Consider the following 21,654-nt stretch of genomic DNA (forward strand, 5'->3'; position numbering starts at 1 on the left):
CAGACTGAAGAAGAAATGGAGTGCTAAGGAACAGGGATGGACTTTGGGCTAAAAGCCAATCCTGGGTAGAAAAGTAGACTTCCAGAAGATGAGTGAGCTTCTCTCAATCTGGGGAGGGGGTGGTAAGAGGAGGGGGGTAAGAGTAGAAGGAAGAGGCACTTGCTTAGAAAGGTGCATATCTGAGGGCGGAGGTGGAAGTGTGGGAGGGGAACACCCATGAAGAACAAGTAAGTTAGTAAGTTGGTCAACTTCTTGGATTACTTTCCCATATTGTATCTGGTACTCAGTTTGGGGTGAGTTATTATATTATTATGCACTTATTATACTATGTTAGGAATAGAATGATACAGACATATTATTACACTCGCCTTCATGGAATAAGCCTCCTTCAATGTATCAGTCCATATGTGTAAGAGAATGAAGAGGCAAGTATAGAAGTAATACAGATTAGTTAAAGTCATCAAAATCTTCTGGTAGCTGCAACTCAATTGGCAGCAACCAAAACTGGAAGAAAACAAAAATGAACTCATTGTGTCCCATGACTGAAAATCCTGGTGTTCTACTGACAAATCCATAGGTCTTTCTTTCCCTCTTTTTTCCCCAGTTTATTGACTGGAATGTTTATTCCATCCAGACACCATCAGAAGTACTTAGACCTCATGGTCCAATCACTTTCTTTCCTTCTTTTAGGTCTGTTTTTCTGCAGCCTGAGGGTAAGTAAGGCCATCAAACTATTCAAATCCTATCCCAAAGGGAAACATAGTTTTAATAAATAAACATGTAATATTACCTTTGATATCTTAGGTGCTCTAAATAAAAATGTCAAAAAAAAAAGTAAAGAAATAGAGAGGGACAGCATTTTCTTTTTTATAAATGGTCAGTGGGGATACAATTGGGAAGCAAGATGTTGGTCCACAGGGAAAGTCTTTCAGGAACAGGGGCTATCAGGTACAAGATGATGTGTGCTGGGAGTATTTGAAAGACAGTACAAGGCCCAGGTGTGTGGATAGAATACAGCCAATCAGAAGTAAGGTAGAGAAAATACAGAAGAGAAGGTAGATAAGAAGTGAATCAAGGAGAGCATTATAGACCACTGAAAGATATAGATACTATAGGCTCCAATCCAAAAGGAACCCAAAGGTATTGAAGAGAGTGGAGTACAGGATTGGCATGACACTATACTTACATTTTAAGAGGATGACTGCTGATGTCAGAGATTTGAAGAGGAGCAGGGAGTAGAAATTAAACAGATGAGTTAGATGAGTTAGGAGGCTCAGTAGAGCAATCAGAGATGAAAGATGTCATAATACCTGTACCCACATGCATGCACACACACATACATTCTATTGGGGAAAAAAGCTTATAAGTTCTGTTTTTTGGGGATCTGGTGTTCTGTGCCTACACATGTCTTGTAATCCTAAATATCCACCTTGAAGACTAACATCCTTCAAGCCCCCAGGAAAATATTTTTCCATACCTCTTGCCCCATATCCTTGAACTAAGAAGTTGCTAACTGTCTCTGAGGGTGCATACATTGTACCATTGCCAACACTGGGATAAACAGTGCTCTAAGTGACAAGAGGACATAGGCAAAGGAAGTACTTAAGACAGAAAGACAAACCAATCAATCAGTCACATCTTTCTTCTTGCACAGGTGGCTTCATTCCCAGTTAATTGCTTCTCTTGATTTTTCCACTGTGTTACCTGGAACCTGCTCAAAAACTCAATCATCATTCAGCGTAGTTGGGATTGGTTTCTGACGAAAACACTGTGACCTTTTCAAAAACTACTTTGCTCTTAAATGTCTAAGTCTAGTGTTTAAAATGTGGTCCTGATGCTTAGCGCTGGCAATCAAATAAATACTGAACATTAGATCTGCTTTATTTAAGATAAAATTTAAAGCCAGAAGTAGCTGGTACATGCCTACAATTCTAGTTAGTGGGGAGGCTGAGATTTGAGGATTGAGGTTCATAACCCAGGCAGGAAAGCCCATGACACTCTTTTCTCTTAACCAACCACTAAAAAGCTAGAGTACTAGCTTTGCACACAAAAGCTCAGGGACAGTGTCTAGGCCCTAAGACCAAACCTCAGGCCCAGCACACACACACACACACACACACACACACACACACACACACACACACACACACACACACACACACACACACACACACACACACACACAAGTTCAAACCCTAGTACTGCAAGTTTTTTTTTAATTCTACATACATGACAATTAGGGATGAAAGTACAGAGTTACACAGAAACGCGCCTTGAACTTTAGCTCTACAATGTGATTGACAACATTTCATTATTGCTGGGAAGTTAACCTATCATATATATCCAATACCAATCTCCTAGTGTGAGCAGTTGTGGAGATGGACCAGCTTTCTTTAAATAGATTTGAATTCACATGTTGATGTGCATTAATTATTATATATACTTTGTCTTTAGTTTGGTGATCAATTTCAAATATTTAAAGCATTTTGTAAACAAAAAAGTTAATATTTTAATTTTGACATTTGCTTTCTAATATGCATTTTCATGAAGTAATATTCAATTTTTATTGGGTACAGCTACACTTTATTGTTTAATCCTTTACATGATTATATTTGTGAATATAACACAGTATTACATGATTCTGCTAAAGCTAATAAAATTCTATTTTAAGACCCAACAATATACAATTTTCATAACTAATGTACAAATTATGCATGTATTTATCTTATTATTCATCCAAATATTTCTAGGCTCTAGGTTAGGCCATATTTACTAGTAATTATTGAATTCAGTTGTCTTGAATTCAAGTATCTTGCTAGCTTTTAGTCTGATAAAAATTGTATTTACTTATAATTTTAATTCTATCATAAAGGAATAGTATATTATAAAAATATAGACCTGTGGGTGTTTGAAGCCAGCCCAGGCAAAAAAGTTCACAAAATCTCATCTTCACAGATCAAAAACAAACAAGTGAACAAAAAAGCAAGCATCTATCAGGGAATAAATAGAAGGATCAAAAACCAGCCAGTCAAAAACAAGACCCTTTTCAAAAATATTAAAAAAAAAAAAAAGTAAAAATCACCTGCCTAGCAAGTATGAAGCCCTGAATTCAATGCTCAGAGCACCGAAACCATGGCAAGAATTAAAAAATTTAATAAAAGTTAATAGCTACTATTATCAGCAATAATAAGAATAGTTGCTTTTCATCACTAACATCCTGCTCACTAGGTTAAGTCTAACCCTATGATGCGCATTGTTACGTAGTAATAAGGTGAATTTATCTGGCCCAATACAGCTAATAAGTGACAGAGCAAAGTTCAAGTCCAGATCTGCTTGGCTCTAGAAAAATATGGCAGGTGTCCCTCTCTTCCACCCTCCCCACTCCACCTCCACTACCCCGCAAAGAGTAGACAACGCTTTAAAAATAGTCTGTGATCACTCTCAAATTATACTACCTGATAAGTATGCTCACTCACTCCTTCCCGCTTCTCTCCCCCCCCCCATTGGCAATGTTGTAAGATTAGTGAAACAGCCACAAGTATATGATAAACAGGAGTGTAAGCACTCTCCATCAGAATCTCTAAAGCAAGCTCACTTTTAGGGATTGTGCTGAGGTTGCAGAGGCTCCTGTGCTGAGGGACACCCCATCCCCAACCAAATGCAAGCCAAGCTCCTTGATTTATGAGGCTAAAAGACAAGAATTTTTACTGACAAGCATCCTTCCTCTCCTGTGGAAGCCTATGCTCATCAAGGACTCACTTCCCCTCCCTCAAATAGGAAGTATTTTCTCTAGCAGAAATATTCTGAATCATGTCAATATTTAGAGCCAGGAAGAATTACTTCTCAGGTCACAAAAACTTAGTGAAGAGATTTTCCTACCAATGAGACTTGGTTGCTGGGAGCAAGGAGAGGCTGGGATAGGTTGCTGGGGGGAAAATGATGATAGAGCTAAGCCCCTCTGTGTGGTTGCGCAGGTAGTTGGGATGCTAGTGGTGGCACCAGGCATCCCTCCCAAGTCTTTCAAATTTCCACCACTTTTCAGAGCATTGGACAGGCTCCATGGACTAAGGAATGGTAGCCATGAAATATCCAACTCACTAGCCAATGGCTACCCATGGCTAATCAGCACTCAGTCGTGGTTCATGCAAACTGTGTTGTGCATCTACAATACTTACCAGGTGTTGAAGAATTAATGGGGGGGGGGGGGGAAAGAATGCAAAATGCTCATGAATAATTTTCATATTGATTACATGTTAAAGTCAGATGTTTTAATGGAGTTGGGTTAGAGAAAGTGCATTATAATCTTTTAAGTGAGACTATTGGAAGTTTTGATATTATCCAGGGGATTTGAATGAGTTGCTCTAAAGTTCCATGGAGCTAAGTTTAAACCTCCTTCCTCTCACTACTAGCTCCGTCTCTTCCCATCAAGTCCCTTAATGTGTTTCCTTTCTGCAAACAAGAGATTGCAACTTCTTCACACCACTGTCCAGGAGATCGAGGCAGTGCATGCACTCTAACACTGTACCGATGCACAAGTATTCATCATTGAATAGTCACAGGGCGGGAGACCGGGCTGGAGAAGCAGCATTCCAATGCACGGGTAGAATCTGAGAGGCAGAAACAAGTCAGAGCCTCTAGCCAGAGGATGTGCCATTTTCCCTTTGCAGAAATCCTGCCTTTTTATTTCCCAGGGAGCTTACTCAAGGAAGTGGGTGTCTGCTGCCACATACCAAGACATACTGCATGAGAGTTACCCAAATGAGCAGTGCTCCAGAGCCAACTTGGAGATTCCCCTCCCTTCACCAGAGGCCCCCTTACTCTGCAAATTAGGGCCCTCTTTCCTAACTGCATTTTAAATGTACTATCCTAGTCCCCCTTTTAAGACCTCAAAGCAAAACCCAGCAAGTTATTCTGCATAAAAAAAGAGAATATTTCAGAGTTTTCACTTCTGAAAAAGCCTCCAAGATCTTTGTAAATCCTTGGTCCAGACATGTTTCTTGGTGGGTACATTTACATTGTTTTTCTTCACAAATTAGGAAGTGAGAACAGATGCATTCACGCGAATGTGCTACTGCTGAACAAGACTGAGTGCGCATGCGCCCACTCATTCCACGTTTCAGGGCACTGACACCGAATTGCCAGGAGCTAACAAGTTATGACAGAAGACAGTGGCGTCTATCTTAAGTCTCTCTTTTCTTCCCAGCTGTCCTCATGCCCCCCAGGAACATTAATTTAGTTTTCTTTTGTTATAGTTTTGGATCTTAAATATCATGCAAAGCTCAAGCATTGAAGGTTTGATCCCAGTTCATGGTGCTAGCAGGAAGTGGGGGAACCAGTGGTGGATTTCACTGGAGGAAGCAGGCCACTGAGGGTTGTGTCCTTGAAGGATATGTGGGGACCTGGCCTCCTCCATCTCTACTTCTTGGTCTCCTCCATGAGATGAGCAGCTTTATCCATCACACACAAGCCACCATGATGTCCTGCTTTGTCACAGGCCCATGGCCACAGGGCTAAGCAGCCATATCTTGAAGCCTCTAAAAACCACGAGTGAAAATAAACCATTCCTCCTTGAAGCTGAAATTCATGAGAGTAATTTGTCACAGCAAGTGATGAAAAGTTGAGGAACACAGCTTCCCCCTGGGTTAGGCTTGATCTTGGAATGTCACAAGTCACAACAGCAGAGTTCCTCTCTGCCACAAAGTTTTTGCTTAATAGATAAACGTCAAGACGAACTGACAAAGAGACCAACAATGAAAAGAAAAATGAAGGGAGGTCACAATCTGCTGATTGGATCTCTACTCAGGGATAGCTTTTTGTTGTTGGTGGTGGTGGTTGTGAGGCTTGAACTCTGGGCCTGGGCCCTGTCCCTCAGCTCTTCAGCTCAAGGGGAGCGCTCTACCACAACACCACTTCCTGGATCTCTACTAAGAAAGCCAGGAACTTTTCTTAGGTTTAAGTTGTTTTTGTTGCTTGCAGCCCAAAGTCAGAGACAAACGTATTCAACTGGACACTGATAGTTTTGAGCCAAGTAAGTAGAAATGGATCAAGGGTAGGCAATGAATATCATTTCTTTAAGAAATCTGGACTGAACTGAAACTCCTGGTCTATGAGAGTTCTCTACCATATGTGGAAAAAGGCTCTTGCCTTGTTCCTCTTTCTTTTTAGCTCTATCTCCTACCATTATTTCATTCTATTCCTGGTATTCTCTTTGTTGGAAAATATTTTATTTTTGGGTTCTGAAAAACATGGAGGTGTGATCTTAGACCATGGTTGTTTTGCAAAGGGTACATTTAATGAGTGGTTAGTAGGTCCAAGACACAGTCCAGAAATGAAAGGAGGCGCAAAGATAAATGAGCATCACATGTGCCTCAGAGAGCTGCAGTCTGTCTGAGCAAGTGCTTAGATGTGTATTGAATCATTCAACATGTATCTATGAAATGCTTACTACATGCCAAACACAGGGAATACTGCAGGGAATAAGGCAAAAACGTGCCAGACAGCTTAAATTATGGAAAAGAGCGAAAACATACAGAAATAACTGTATGTTCCTGACACTGTAACATCAACTGAATGCAATTCACTTCATGCTGGCTGTCAGCCCAATGGGTGCATCCTTCTCCCCTTTTTGAAGTTAGATGTGACTTGTTATGACCAATCATTGAGGAACAGAAATGATGTATACCATTTGTAGACAGAAGCGTCAAAAGCCATTCATCACCACGTTCCTGCTCACGGCAGCAGTAATTAAGGAAAGACTTTTATTTCAGGATGCCTGATCACCCTTGAGACCCTGAGTGATTACCATGAGTGGAGCCCCCTGCTGACCAGCAGTGGACATGTAACACATAAGTTAAGACACCTTTTTGCTTTGTTTAGCCACTGAAGATATTTGGGATTATCAGTCATCACAGCATAGTTAGACCTTTTCCCATAAGAGAGGGTTATGCACTCTCTAGAGAGGCCTAAGCACTCTATAGAAAAATCAAGCCTAGGTAGTAATGTAAAAGAATAGCATAGATTGGACTGGCTTCTATATTAGACAGGGTGAGCAGAGAAATGCTTTTAAATGAATTGATATTTGGGTAGAGACCTGGAAGAATCAGCCCTGAGGGTGAAGGGCAGATGGGACAAGCAAATGTGACAGCTTTAAAACATGAGTTCCAGAGAAAAACAGCACCGAGAGGGGGGAGGGGAAGCACAGAGAAACACACAGACTGAAACAGATAGAGAAAAAACAAAGTGAATATTTGGAAAGATTAGTAGGACGTGGTAGAAAAGGAAGGCTTTTGACTTCATGTGTAAAGATCAAGGACAAAGGCAAGTTAGAGAATGCAAAACAGTGATTTCAATAGCCTAAATGAGTAGCATTTGAACTTATCTCTGACTCATCTCAACTTCAGTCTCACCCATCATAGACTCTTAGCTATATCTTGCCATCTTCCCCATGTCCTGCCTTCTCCCTCATGATCAGGTTCCAATTTTATTAATCTGAATTTATTAATTCCAATTTTATTCATAGTAGCCAGGTCCTTTCATTCTTGTAACCCTCACGTGAATCTTCTAGGCTACAACTACTTTCTCTAAGAACTGATCCTTTGAAAATTCAAAATAGATCAAGTCCCAGCGATTGACTAGGGCCACATTTCCTGATGAAAAAGAAAATAAACCCAACTCGTTAGCAGGCAAGGCAAGGCCTGCCCCATGTGCCAACCTCTCTGCTTTTGACTAAACTTCCTCCCTTCATCATTCTCTCACGTTCACATTTGCTGTGTAGCTTGTTTTTCATGCCTCTGCCTTTGTATTTGTCATTCTTGCAAAGAAGGCCTTTTGCTCTCCCTTCCTGCCTGTCACTCAAACCTTGCTTAACCATGGCCTTCTTTGCAGTTTTCCCTGAAACCGCCCTATTACAGATTCATTGAGGCTCTTGTGTGCTTGGTCTTTGTAGTTTGGAGATTGCATCCATAGTTGCATATATGATCCTTCGGCTCATGCACTACCTCCTCTTACAATGAACATGGTTTTGGAGAATGAAACCTTGCAATTCACTTCTTTAATCTAGGTTTAGTTCTCCCCCTTCCATGGCGTTACTATGATATCTCCTCCAAAAACATTAAGTGATTTTTCCAGACCTGTCTTTCAAACTTTTGCCAGGACCAGCTGTCTCCTCTTTGTTCCCAACTGTTGGTTTTATTCTCTGAGAGATGCTCTGAACTTGATGTTTTGGATTGTTTAGACTGAGTATGGCTTTGATATTTTCTTTTTGTTTTTTGGGAATTTTTTTGTGCTGATTCTGGGGTTTGAACTCAGGACCTGGGGCACTGTCCCTCAGCTTTTATGCTCAAGACCAGTGCTCTACCACTTGAGCCCCAAATCCATTTCTGATTTTTTGTTTGTTTGGTGCTTAACTGAAGATAAGATCCTCATACCACAACCTTCTGAGTTAGTAGGATTACAGGCATGAACCACCCCAGCCCAGCTAAATATGGTTTTAATGTATCCTGTAAAGTTGTATGTGTTGGAAGTTTGGTCCTATGGTAGTAGCAGTGGGAGATGGCATGGAGCCTTTAAACCATGGAGCAAAAGGGAGCTTGTTAGGTTGACCGAGGGACTGAAATTCTCCTCTGACCCCTTAGTAGTTCTCCCAAGAGGATTAATATAAAACTCTCTGACTTCTGTTTTTTCCTGTGACGCCACTCTCTCTCTCTCCTCCCCCCCCCCCACCTCATTTCCTCTGTTGCCATTTACAGCTAAGGGGGGGGATGAACTTCCTCACCCATGTCTGTACCTTGCCACTTACATTTTCAGTTGCCAAAACTATGAATTAAATAAATCTCTTTGCTTTATAATTATCCTGTCTTCAGTATTTCATTACAGCAATGAAAAATGCACTAACACAAGACCACATTTTCAGCCCCAGACTTTTCATTAAACATCCTAAACTTACAATACTGGATGTGCATAGATCAACTCTGGTTCCTGAAGTACTGCGAGAGCCCAGGTCCTATCCCTGAGTTTAGCCAATAGGTCAGTATTGCTTATTGTGTTCAACAGCTGCTGCACACAAGATTAGGAACTGACCTGACCTCATCTTGCAGAGGGAGGCTGCACCTTTCTCCTTTACTCTGTGCTTGCTTCTAGAAATGGAAGAGCTTTCCCCAGTCTCCCCCAACATGACATAGGATTTGCAGAAGGTTGAAAGATGAGAGGAAGTAGCTTCCTACAGCCATTTGGGTGGTCCCTCCAGGTGCTTCGTGCTTATCTTGCTTGTCTTCCCTTAGCTCAGCTCTCCTTGTCTTCCTTCCCCTGTGAGTTACTGGAAATGCTTTCAGATTCATCATTTATTATAGACTTTAGTCACATTTGTCCATGCATGTCTGAAATAGGGCAAACAAAAAATACTCCATAAGAATGAAATTGTATGCTTTTCTTTTTTAAATTCTTGGCAATTCATCTCAAATATGCATCCTGATAGGGCTCAAAATCAGCTGTGCTCCTTGTCAGACCAGAGTCTGATGAATCTCCTCCTGGGGCCATTTTGCCTCTAAGAGTGTTTTGAATCGTTTCCAGTTCTGGGAAAACGATAGGAGCTTCACAGCTGCTATAGGGGAGGTAGCTGAAGGGCCTGGGTGTGGGCTGGGGATGGTTTCTGCTTTGCCAGCTCACAGAGTTCTGGGGAAAAGCATAAATGTGGCAGGGAGAATTTCTAAGCAATGCTGATCTCAAAAATAAAGGCCAAAAGTTAAAGGGAAAAGAAGGCTTACAAATGGAATGAGAACTCAAGTAGTCTTCCCTTTCTCTGTTCTAATTAAGCCTGTTGGTTGATTTTTTTAAAGTTCCACTTAAGGATTTGAGCTTGTGCTTTGCACAATATCCTTATATCTAAAATGTAAAGAGTGCTCAGATCCCAGAATAGGAGAACGTGCCTAAGCACATTACAGATGTCCTGGTTAGTGCCCACCTTACTAAAGGAAAGAAAACATTGACTCTGATGGTTAAGTTGAATATCAAGATGACTAACCTGAGAAATAACTAGAGAACTGGTAAAGCATACTTCTGAGAAAGTATGTATATATGAGTAGGGGTAGTTTCTAGTAATGACTGGCATGTGGGTCAGCAAACTGAGTGGGAAAATCCTACCCCGTTGTCAATGGCGTCATCCAATGGTGGAAGAAGGGGAGGATTGTTCTTTTTCTCCACTTCTCCTCTCTATTGCAGAACAGGTGGTTTGCTGCTGTTGCCACCCTGAACACCAGACTCTATGTAGTTAGTCTTTGAACCAGACCTGCACCAATGGCCCTCTGGAAGGCACTCTCAGAGTGGGGTTGTACCATTCGTCTCTCTTGTTCCAAGGTTCTGGTTTCTTACACAGAGGCACGCAACTGGCTTCCTGGCACTCCAGCTTACAGACAGCCATGTGGAACTTTTCAGCCTGTGATCATGTGAACTAATCTAAGAAGTTCCTACTTACACAAATATACATTCAACTGGTTCCATTTCTCTAGAGAACACTGAATAATACACTGGCTATCCTCATGTAGTCCTCTCATGCCAGAAGTCTTCTTCATGGTGGTCTAAGAACATCTACATAAAACATTCCAAGTAGGGGAGACTGTGTTACCATCTCTTCTACTTTCTTACCTATGTATGATAGCTTTACATTGTTTGGACAAAATACTCAAGAAAGCACCCAAAGAAGAAGAATTTGTTTGAGCTTGTGATTTCAGAGGTTTTGGCCCATGGTTGTTGGTTGGCTCCATTGATTTGGGGCCTATGGTGAAACAGAACATCATGGTGGAAGGTCAAAGTGGAGAAGAGCTATTCGCCTCATGGAAGCTTGGAAACAGGAAGAGCCAAAGAGATAAAGCATTCGAAGACAAGATACAACATTCAAAGACATGTTCCCGGTGACCCCCGTCCTCCAACTAGATCCCAACTCCCAATGGCTCGTTCAGCTATGAATTCATAAATGGATTAATCCATTGTTAGCAGCCCAACAATCCAATCACCAGCCAATAAGTCCACCAGATGGGAAGCAAATCTTCAACATGAACATTTTGTGGGGTACAATGGAATATTTCAAAAGTACTAAAAGAGGGGCTGGGAGGATGGCTCAGTGGCAGAGCGCTTGCCTTGCAATGCCTGAGGCCCTGGGTTCGATTCCCCAGCACCACATAAGCAAAAAAGAAAAAAGCCGGAAGTGGCGCTGTGGCTCAAGTGGTAGAGCGCTAGCCTTGAGCTGAAGAGCTGAGGGACAGCGCCCAGGCCCAGAGTTCAGGCCCCACAACTGGACCCAAAAAAAAAAAAAAAAAAAGTACTAAAAGAATCATCTGGGATACAGCCCAGTATTCAGTCCTTGTACAGCAAAAGCAAGACACTGAGCTCAGTCCTTAAGACCACAAAATTACAAAACTAAGACATCTACAATAAAGAACTTTCAGTTCTAGGACTTTCTATTCGACAAAAATATTTAGAAAAATTTAAGGTTAAATACAAAAACCCATGCAGAAACAAAGAGAACTCATACCAGCAGAACCTCACAATAAAAAATAGCTCTGAGGAAAGTCCTTTAAGTAGGATGATTGAAATAGGCAAGATGCTTAGATACACACAAAGGCATAATTATCAGAAATAGTGTAAACATAGGCCAATATAAAATTTAGAGTTGTTTTATATTTTAGCTGTTCTTAAAGGTAATTGCATCCTGAACAAAAATTGTAACAATATTTTACTTAGAGCACACATAAACATATATAGAAGGCAAGAAAAAAGGAAACATGCTTTGTTTAAAAGAATATGCTTATAGAAATACCTGTAATCGTCTCCAAGTCAAATTATATTCTGGACCATTTAATGAATCTTAAGAAGGACAATAGAATGGCAGTCATAGAGAGCAGGCTTTTGGATCATAACAAAATAAAACCAGTAAGACAAATAGAAAAATATCCAAAATTTGAAAATCAAAAAATACATTTTTCAATGACCCATGTGTCAAAAAGTAAGCTATAAGGAAAATAAAGACTATTATGAATTAAATAAATAATAAAAACACAAAACCAGAAATTCTATACGATGTAGTCAAAGTAAAGGCTTTGAGGAAAATTTATAGGATGTAAATGTGTATGTTAGAAAAGAAAAAAATTTCAAATACATGAATTAGTCTTTTTCTTCAAAAACTTAGGAAAGAGCAAAGTAAATCCAAAGGACAGAGGAAGAGGGTCAACAAGATCAGCCCAGAAGTTGATATGCTTCCTAGAAAGAAAATCATGGAAATTATTACTGAAAATAAGAGTCAGTTCTTTGAAAAGATCACTAAAACAGATAAATATGTAGTTGAACTAAGCAAGAAAAACAAGTGAGAGTACACAGTTATTTAAAAGATAATAAAAGAACAACTTTCTGTTCTTTAGAGTTGAGCCTAAGTTGAGATGGACAAAACTGAAACATAAACTTGGAGAGATTCTTCAAGATGAACTAGATGACTGGACAAGCCTTATATCTTCTCTCTCTCTCTCTCTCTCTCTCTCTCTCTCTCTCTCTCTCTCTCTCTCTCTCTCTCTCTCTCTCTCTCTCTCTCCCTCCCTCCCTCCCTCCCTCTCTCCCTCCCTCCCTCTCCCTCCCTCCCTCCCTCCCTCCCTCCCTCCCTCTCTCTCTCTCTCTCTCTCTCTCTCTCTCTCTCTCTCTCTTTCTCTCTCTCTCCCTTTCTTTCTTTTGTTTCTTTCTTTCTTTCGTACCAATCCTGGGGCTTGAACTCCATACTGTTTCACAGTATCTTACATATATTATGGTGTCAAAATGTCTACTTCTTATGAGAAATAAATAAAATAGTGTTTGTAAAGTATCAAATCCATTAAAAATTCAGTCAACATGAATAAGAACTACTGTTATCTTATTATATTTCAGGCTTAAATTGAAATTTGGACATGCTATAAATAATTCATCTAAGTCACCTAGAAAAAAATTATTTTTATGTGCCACAAATATTAGTATGGTTAAATGGAATTCCGCAAAAAAAAAGATAAAGTTTCTGTCCTACTGGAACTGACTGGGTGATTTTTCTTGCCATCCACATGGCAAGAGTTTCTCCTCCCAGAGTCTACTCTACAGAGTAGAATGCCCCACCCTACCATAGCTCTGCTCGTAACAATAAGGCCCCTAGGAGCACAGTCTGTAGATTTCCCAAGCCTTTTCTATAACAACCTGCTAAAGACAAAAATCCAGTTCTGTACAATTGATAACATCTATCAATACAACAGGAAATTATGTTTTGTAGATTCTTTTTGTACAGGGAAACCTGTAACCTGATGGATATTTCCAATGGATGTTTGTTAGGGGCCATGGGTAAATGAGTGAAGTCCAGTGTCATGTTAGAAAATGAGAAACACTGCAAAAATTACTCTATCTTCAGTTTAATTGATTCAATACACAGTCACTGCTACTCCCAGTTAATATTTCTGGAGAAAATGTTAGTGCGGTCAGATATGATATTTCAAGAAAAACTGAAGTCTGAATTTCTACATAAAATTAAGTGACCCCACCCCACCCCCACCCGTCCCCAGCCCAACAAAATCACTAAAGCAGACATTTGTTTACAACCTCAGTTGACATTTAGAAGTCTGTGACTTTAAAAAGCAGTGAACAATCTTTGGTCATTTTTCATTTTATCCAATGAAAAAAATATTTTCATTGCAAAATGTCAAACTGTTGCCAATGCAAAGCATTGGTTTGTTTCTTATTATCAGAATCCACAGTTGTTACTCTATGTTCTATTGTGGAGTTCAACATACATCTCATAATGTATACAAAAGCCCGAGTGAAACTAGAAGAATCACAATGGAGTGGAGAAACAGGCTGCTCTGCACATTTGTCTTGTGCTCACATGTCTTCTAGCCTTAGACACAGAGAGACCTGCGCCTAGTTCCCGATTCTCTGTTCTGTCTTGAATAACTGTGATGCGGACATCTGTGAAACGTTTACCATGATGTCAAGGGCAACAGGACTCTTGAAGCCATTTCAAGTGTCATACCAATTCTCCTCCATAACATCTTGAAAAAGATTGTTGCTTTAGAGATCTTGCTATTAAAAAAAAAATCCCATCAAAAATGTAATACTTGTAGCCACTTAAAATGTGCAATTCTTTTTCACTGAGTGAAGTTGGACTTCTTAAACGTCTTTTTTACCAAACAAGCCTCTTTTTATTTTTTGGTAGTGAGCAAATAAATTAGCACGTGGGTCCTAAGTGCTCTTAAAATTGCTTTGCTATAGACCTGTCCACTGTTTATAATTCTTGACTAAAGCTGAAAGTAAAGAAAGCCTTTCTCTGAAGGTTTATGAGCATTTTTCCATGAAGCAGAAGTCAAACAGAAGATCAAAGAGATTCAACAAACTGCTCCAAACTTGGAATAGGGTGGGCTGAGGGCTGGTGAAAGGAAAGCAGCCTCTTCAGATAGTTTGGGAGATATGTCTTGTTATTTCAAAATAAAACAAAACCAAAACATGATAGTCTGAGTGTATCAAACTGACATTTCTAAGCAGTGTTGTTAAGAGTATCTGTCTTTGATATTTTACCCCTAGTATCAAAGACATTTTAAAAGAGTCTCACCAACTGTCTTAGTAAGTGGAAAATATGAATAAGAGCAGGTACATTACTTTTCTTCCTTCCTAACAGTCTTTTCCTCTGAGCTTTGTTTTGCAACCACCAACAGATTACTTCAGTCTTGAACTGACTGAGTATTGATAAGGCTTCTCTAAGTTTCAAATACATACTCAATGCTTTTGCTTTGTAAGTACTAACAACTTAGAAAAAAAAGGAACAAAAGAAACAAAATGGATATATTTTCTAAAAAAAAAAAAAAGCATGAATCTTTCCAACTATGATTAATCCCCCAATAAATCTGTTTCTAATCATTCATTGGTATTTAAATATATAGTAACTACTCTATTAAATTTAATTCTCTCTATTTAATGACAGTTATTCTAAATTTAATGACAGTTATTTGAAATATATACCCACAGATTATTAACAACATTTTAACAAGATTTTTTTAAACCATGGGACGTGATTATGAATCCATCAAATGTCAATAAATCAATTACTATTTAATGCAGAATGCCTGAATTGTTAAATCAAAGCAAACCCAAATGAGAATGCTTTGAAAATATTTCAATGAAAAATAATTTGCCACAGGGAGAAAACCCATCTGTGAACTATGAGTACTATTTCAGAATAAAATTAAAGATATATAACTTTTAAGACATATTTTCTTTATATAAAAATACACATTTGGAAGTTCACGTTAAATTTTTTTGATTGCGATTTGATTTTATCCAGAATCCATTTTAATATCATAAGTCAAGTGGTTTTGATCTTTCTGTTGCCTATGAAGTAGGTACTAAAAATATGTTGTACTAGTTTATTTTGGGAATTCACAACTAGGTTTTTACATAGTAACCCTTTATACAAATATAAGAAAAATATTTTTCAAATAATGGTGCTCACCATCCCTGAACCAAAAACAAGTTCCTAGTCCAAATACTTCTGCTTCTAGTTATTGCTATGGGTGGCTTCTTGTCAGATGGAGTCTGGCTGCCATGTCTTTTTGGTGAAATTGAAAGGTCCATGCTCATCCAGGGATCCACAATACTGGACATTTACTGGCATCAGAAGTGTAGACTGGCAATTCCAGTGATGTAAGAATCCCAACCTATAAAGTACGTCAGTAAACACATCACAGCATGTGCCATTTATTAGGGTTTCCATTAAAAGTATTATGTTTCCATACTTTACAACCATAAAAGAGTAAATAATTTCAAAGGATTGCTTGATAAGAGACTTCTGTTTTAAATGGAAGTTAGAAATATCTGGGAAGTTGCTGGAATAAATGTACTTAATAGACCAATGCTGTAGAGTTCCCTTAATTGTTTTCTTAAACACATAAAATGATATGTCATTTTCTCCAATATTTAAAAACAATAGGTCCTGGTTTGGGGGTTTCTTTATAACATTTGCCTTGTAAATATTTCTTACAACGCTTTCATTCTTCCCTTCCTGTTTTCCTCCCTCCCTCCTTTCCTGCTTTCCTCTTTCTCCCCTTCCTTCCATCTCTCTGTCCTTCTTTTCTTCCTTCTCTTCCCTCCTTTCCTGTTTTCCTCTTTCTCCCCTTCCTTCCATCTCTCTGTCCTTCTTTTCTTCCTTCTCTTACTGCCTTCTTTCATTCCTTCTCTCCTTCCTTCCATTCTTCTCTCCTTCCTTCTCTCCTTTCTTTCCTTCCTTTTCTTGTTCCTTCTCTCTTTCCTTCTTTCTTTCTTGTGGGCAAAGGCTGAACTTTTTTTTGGGGGGGGGGTCCGGTCGTGGAGCCTGAACTCTTGGCCTAGGCGCTGTCCCTCAGCTCTTCAGCTCAAGGCTAGCGCTCTACCACTTCTGCAACAGCTCCACTTCCAGCTTTTTTTTTCTTTTTGCTTATGTGGTGCTGAGGAATCGAACCCAGGGCCTCAGGCATGCAAGGCAAGTACTCTACCACTGAGCCACCTTCCCAGCCCAAGGCTGAACATTTTTAACACTGGTAAATCCCATCTTCTATCATTGCTCTAAACTACAAGCCAGTTAGAGCTTAAGACCAGAAAGCAGCATGACATGCCTTTGAACAAAACCTGCTGTATTACTTACTAAGTTGAAAAACATATTTATGCTAAATACCCTCCTTGAGAGATTTCCTTTTTTAAAAGAAGCAAACTCCATCCATGGGACTAAACAAATATTCTATCCATCTGTGCTGTATGGGGAGCGAATAAAGCAATTTTTTATTTGCAAGGAAAAGATTAGATTAGGTCAGTTTCAGAAATAAAATAATATTTTGTAAAAAAAGAAAAAAACCCACTACTGACCTCAAACATCGGTATCAAAGTTATGTAGTCAATAAGATATTGACATTCATAATTCAATTGCAATCTTCTGTATTTGTTGTTTCTGCGATCCTTTTTTGTCTAGGAAATGATGGGGACTTCTTGGGCTCCTTTGTGTAGATGAGGCACTGAGCAGCAAACCTTTGTGAGTTGCAGCATATCTGAGCACCAGCCAAAGTCCATCAACAATAGTAGTCATTAGATACGAGCTGATAAGTAGATAACACCCAGGTTGAAAATTTCTTGATTATCTAACTGTATAAAGAAGAGATCTTCAAATGTGAGATTAACTTTTTTTCTCAAGGAGAGCACTCTACTACTTGAGCTCACTTCTAGCTTTTTGGAGGATAATTGGAGGTGAAAGTCTCAGGAGCTTTCCTGCTTGGGCTGGTTTTGAATCATACTCCTCAGGTCTCAGTCTTCTGAGATCTCAGCCACTGGTACCTAGCTGAGATTAACTTTTGTAACTGAGTCAGTAACAACTCTTGGAACCAAGAAGACTGAGAGCACAATATGGTATCCAATGGTTGTCCTTAACATGGTTGACAAACCATTAACCACTGGTAATGGAGAACAGTAACTATCAGACTTACATTCCAGTCTCTGTACTGAATTCTTGGTCTAAATCATAGTGTTTGATTCTCACAAGCCCTCCTTATCTTGTTTTACAGATGAGCAAGGTAAGGCTTATAAGAGATTGAGTTACAGGATCACAGACTTAGTGATCTTAACCCACAAGTAGTGTACCCAGATTTTCAATCAAGTCTCCTAAATTCTCCTAAATTATATGCTCAACAGCTCTTCTGCCCCAAAGTTAGGTAGTTCTTGAGGTAAACCTAGAAAGTTTGACTCAGGAAGTAAGAATGCCACTAAGAAGAAAAATTTACCCAACAGCTGTTTTCAGGGCTCTCTCCTGGAAGAGTAGGCTTCAGTACAGGCAGAGAAGAAGTGGGAAGGGCACAAGCAATAACTGGGATCTTAGAAAAACACTTAAGTTCCCAATGCTATCAAATGGGAGATGAGTTAGAGTCATATGCTTCCCTCAGGTTCTGGGCCAAGCATAAGTATCTAGGTAGTGTGATCTGGTTGGTTCGCTTAACCAGGAAAGAGAAATGAGAACAAGAAAGGACAACCTAAAACAGGTCTTCAGGTGGCCACAGTCTCACCCTTCCCATCAAAGTCATGCAGCCTCACCACATGAAGACAATAGCTGGGAAAGCTGGGGAAGGCTGAGGAAAGGGAGCAGGAGAGGAAATCCAGGGCAATTAATCACTTTGGCTGCCCAGGAGGTGCTGTGCAGAAACCAAGGGAAAACCAGGGCTCCCTTCCACAAAGCACTCAATCTCCCGAAAGAAACAGCATAAATAGAGTCATATTTGCCAATGACGGTTTCTAAATGTTTAAACTAGTCAGAAACACCGCACAGATGGAGAAACTAATGCTTGCGGAAGCTAATGATTTGTACTATAGTCATTCGGTGAGGCAGAGATAGAGCAGATGTAAACCCCCAACCTCTGGATTCTAAGATCTACACATAAACCACCAAAAATACAAACCTTCACCAACCCTTTGTCTACTGTGTGGTCTCCTGTCAACCTCCAACATTGCACTATGCAGAGAAGTTTCTTTCCACTCATACTGTTTGTGAGTCTTGGTTAACTTCATGACTGGGTCTCTGTATTTTTTCCTTTCATTCCTCCATTCATCTGACAAATATTTGTTGAAGTCTTAATATGATTCAGGCACTGTTCTAGATGCTGGGGACATGGTAGTGAACAAGATCTTGCACCTCGGGAGTGCAGATTCTTGAAGGAGTAAGGCAGACAATACCCACAAGATAAATATTGTGAAAACATCAGGGAATTAAGGTGTTATATAGAAAATTAGACAAAGAACAAAGAACTGGGGCTGTTGCTCGGGAATAGCACACATGCTTAGCATGCTAAAGGCCCTGAGGTTGAGCTCAAGAACTACCAAAAAGAAAATAACACAATTGATGGAATGGCAAGCAACAGTCTGAGCAGTTTTTTAAAAAAAGAGCTCTTAAGGAAGGAAATTTGGGAGCTGAGACCTGTAAACCAAGATGTCAGCCACGAGAAGACAGAAGGAAAGAGCTATTTCCATTTATTCCATCTAAGGACAGCCCTATGTGTACCTTATGCTCTGCCTCATCTGTGCTGTGTGTATGTTGGTCCTGGGACTTGAACTCAGAGCCTAGTGTCCCTAAGCCTTTTTTCTTTTCTTTTCTTTCTTTTTGCTCAAGACTTTTTGCTCTACCACTTGAGCTACAGCTCCACTTTGCTTTTTACTGCTTAAATGGAGATGAGAGTCTCACAGATTTTCCTCTTCAAGTGGGCTTCAGAGCATGATTCTCAGAGCTCAGCTAGGATTACAGGTGTGAGCCACCAGTGTGTGACTCACCTGTTCTTTTTTATATCCTCAGAACTTGATTGCAAGTGAACTGAAATGTCATCCCACTAGGAATAAAGCAAAGTAGTATGCTCTGACAAGAGTTCCGTTACTAAACTTTGATAAGCTTACTATTGTTAATATTGATCTTACTTGAAATTATCTACTTGGCTCACAACTGATTAAGGGATGGTAGTCATATCAGAGAAGCTAATGGGTAAAGCAACTGAGAGATTCACAGAGGAGCGCACTGGCATGGCTAGACTAATAGTCCAGATGCTTACATTCATCTACACAAGTAGATCTTGCACATTGATTTACCACTGTCATCATCCCTCCACATTTCAGGTGAAAGTTAGGCCAAGGTTTACTTTGAATCTATAATGGCCTACAACTATGGATTTCTAGGGAATGAAGTGGGTACTCTCCAAAATTCACACAATGAAATCCTGACTCCCAAGATGACCATATTTGGAGATTAAGGCCGCTAAAGAAATAATTAAGGTAACATACTATTATTATAACAATATAGTACTAATTTACTAGGGCTGATGATCTCATAAAAAGAAGAAGAGGGGCTGGGAAGATGGCTCAGTGGTAGAGTGCTTGCCTTGCATGCATGAGGCCCTGGGTTCGATTCCTCAGCACCACATAAGCAGAAAAAGCCGAAAGTGGAGCTATGACTCTAGTGGTAGAGCGCTAGCCTTGAGCTGAAGAGCCAAGGGACAGTGCCCAGGCCAGAGTTCAGTCTCCACAACCGACAAAAAAACAAAAAAAAAAGAAGAGGGACAGGCATGGTGGCACACATCTGTAATCCCAGCTACTGGGAGAAAGAAATAAGAGAAGATGCAGATCAAGGCTGCCCCATGGAAAACAGACACTATCTGAAACAAACAAAAAAAAAACTAAAGCAACAAAGAACGGGGAGCATGGCACAAATGGTAGAGCATTTTCTCATAAAGTACAAATTCTTGACTTCAATCTTAAATTCCCAGAAATAAACATAAAAAAAGGAGAGATACCAAAATTCTCATCTCTAAACACGCAAAGGAAAGTCCATGTGGAGTACCAAACAAGGCAGCTACACCAGTCAGGAAAAGAGGCCACACCAGAAACCAACCTGACAGCACTTTCTCCTGGGCTTCCAGATCCCCCAGAACTTCAAGATGGCCAAGATGTGTTAGGGAAGTCACACAACCATTCTGTTCTAGTCCAGCAGCCTGAGCAGGCAGTGACGGATTGCTGACCACCAGCCCACCTCTTTTCTCTTTGAATCCTTCCTTCTGCTCCCTTCTCTGTCTTCGTTCTTGTGGTTCCCTATGCCTGAAACAATTCTCTCAGATTTCCACACACCTCTCCTTCTCTGTCCTCCTGGAGGGCTTTGCTCAGATGTCCCTTTACAGACACCTTCTCTGATTACCTTTCTTAAAAGTGACAAAACCCTTCCTTCCACAGCTTGTTCCACTTTCCTGCTTTATTTCTCCTCACAGCATTCATCTACAAAACGGGGAAAGAATGGATGAAAGTATGGGTATGAAAGAGAGCAGAGGAGAGGGAGAGAGGAGGTAGGGGAAAGAAAGAGAAAGATTATGCCCAGAAGGGATAGTTTTATCAAGTTGCTTGACCAAGTTCCTTGCTGCCTAATTATGATAAAATGAAATAATAAAAATATACTCTAAAGAGTTCAAAGTGCAGTGTGGAGACACTCATGACTAATGCCTAGCAGCAGAGATTAGTTTAGGAACCACTCCTGGTTCCTCTAACCATTACTTCTGTATCCTAGTGTTTCCCACCCCTCCCCATTACTATCTCTGGCTTTTGTCATTGAGGAGTCTGTAGATCAGCAAGATTAGGTCCTCATGAGCTTACAGTGTCAGTGCTCAAGTGGTCTTGGGCTCTCAGGAAATACTTGCAGAATTCATTGGCTGGCTTCTAATATAGCCCCAAAGCTGAAATTCTTCTCCATAGCCTACTATAAAGTCATGTTTGATTCTTTTAATAAATAAACTTCCTTTATTTGCTTGGCTCTGATCACAGTGTTCAAATCAGTTACATACCAAAGTGATCAGAGTTTCATCTTTGGGGTAAGAAAACTGCATTTCTCACATGGTGAAATGGGAAAATATTTTCACAAAATGTGGTAACAGGCATGTGCATGTAGTAACATGTGCATTTCACAAGCTGTATAAAACCCACAAAGCACATCTACTAAAACTTTGGTTTAAAACTTGACTTTTTAAGTGAACTATTTTTAATTCAATAGAGTAGATTACTGAGTTAAAAAGGAAAGGATTGAAAAGGAATCTTGTATAAAACAAAAATCCTATCTGCAAATAATCATCTCAA

Source organism: Dipodomys merriami, unplaced genomic scaffold (assembly GCF_024711535.1).
Source record: "Dipodomys merriami isolate MVZ:Mamm:240054 unplaced genomic scaffold, mDipMer1.0.p SCAF_10, whole genome shotgun sequence".
Classification (NCBI taxonomy): Eukaryota; Metazoa; Chordata; class Mammalia; order Rodentia; family Heteromyidae; genus Dipodomys; species Dipodomys merriami.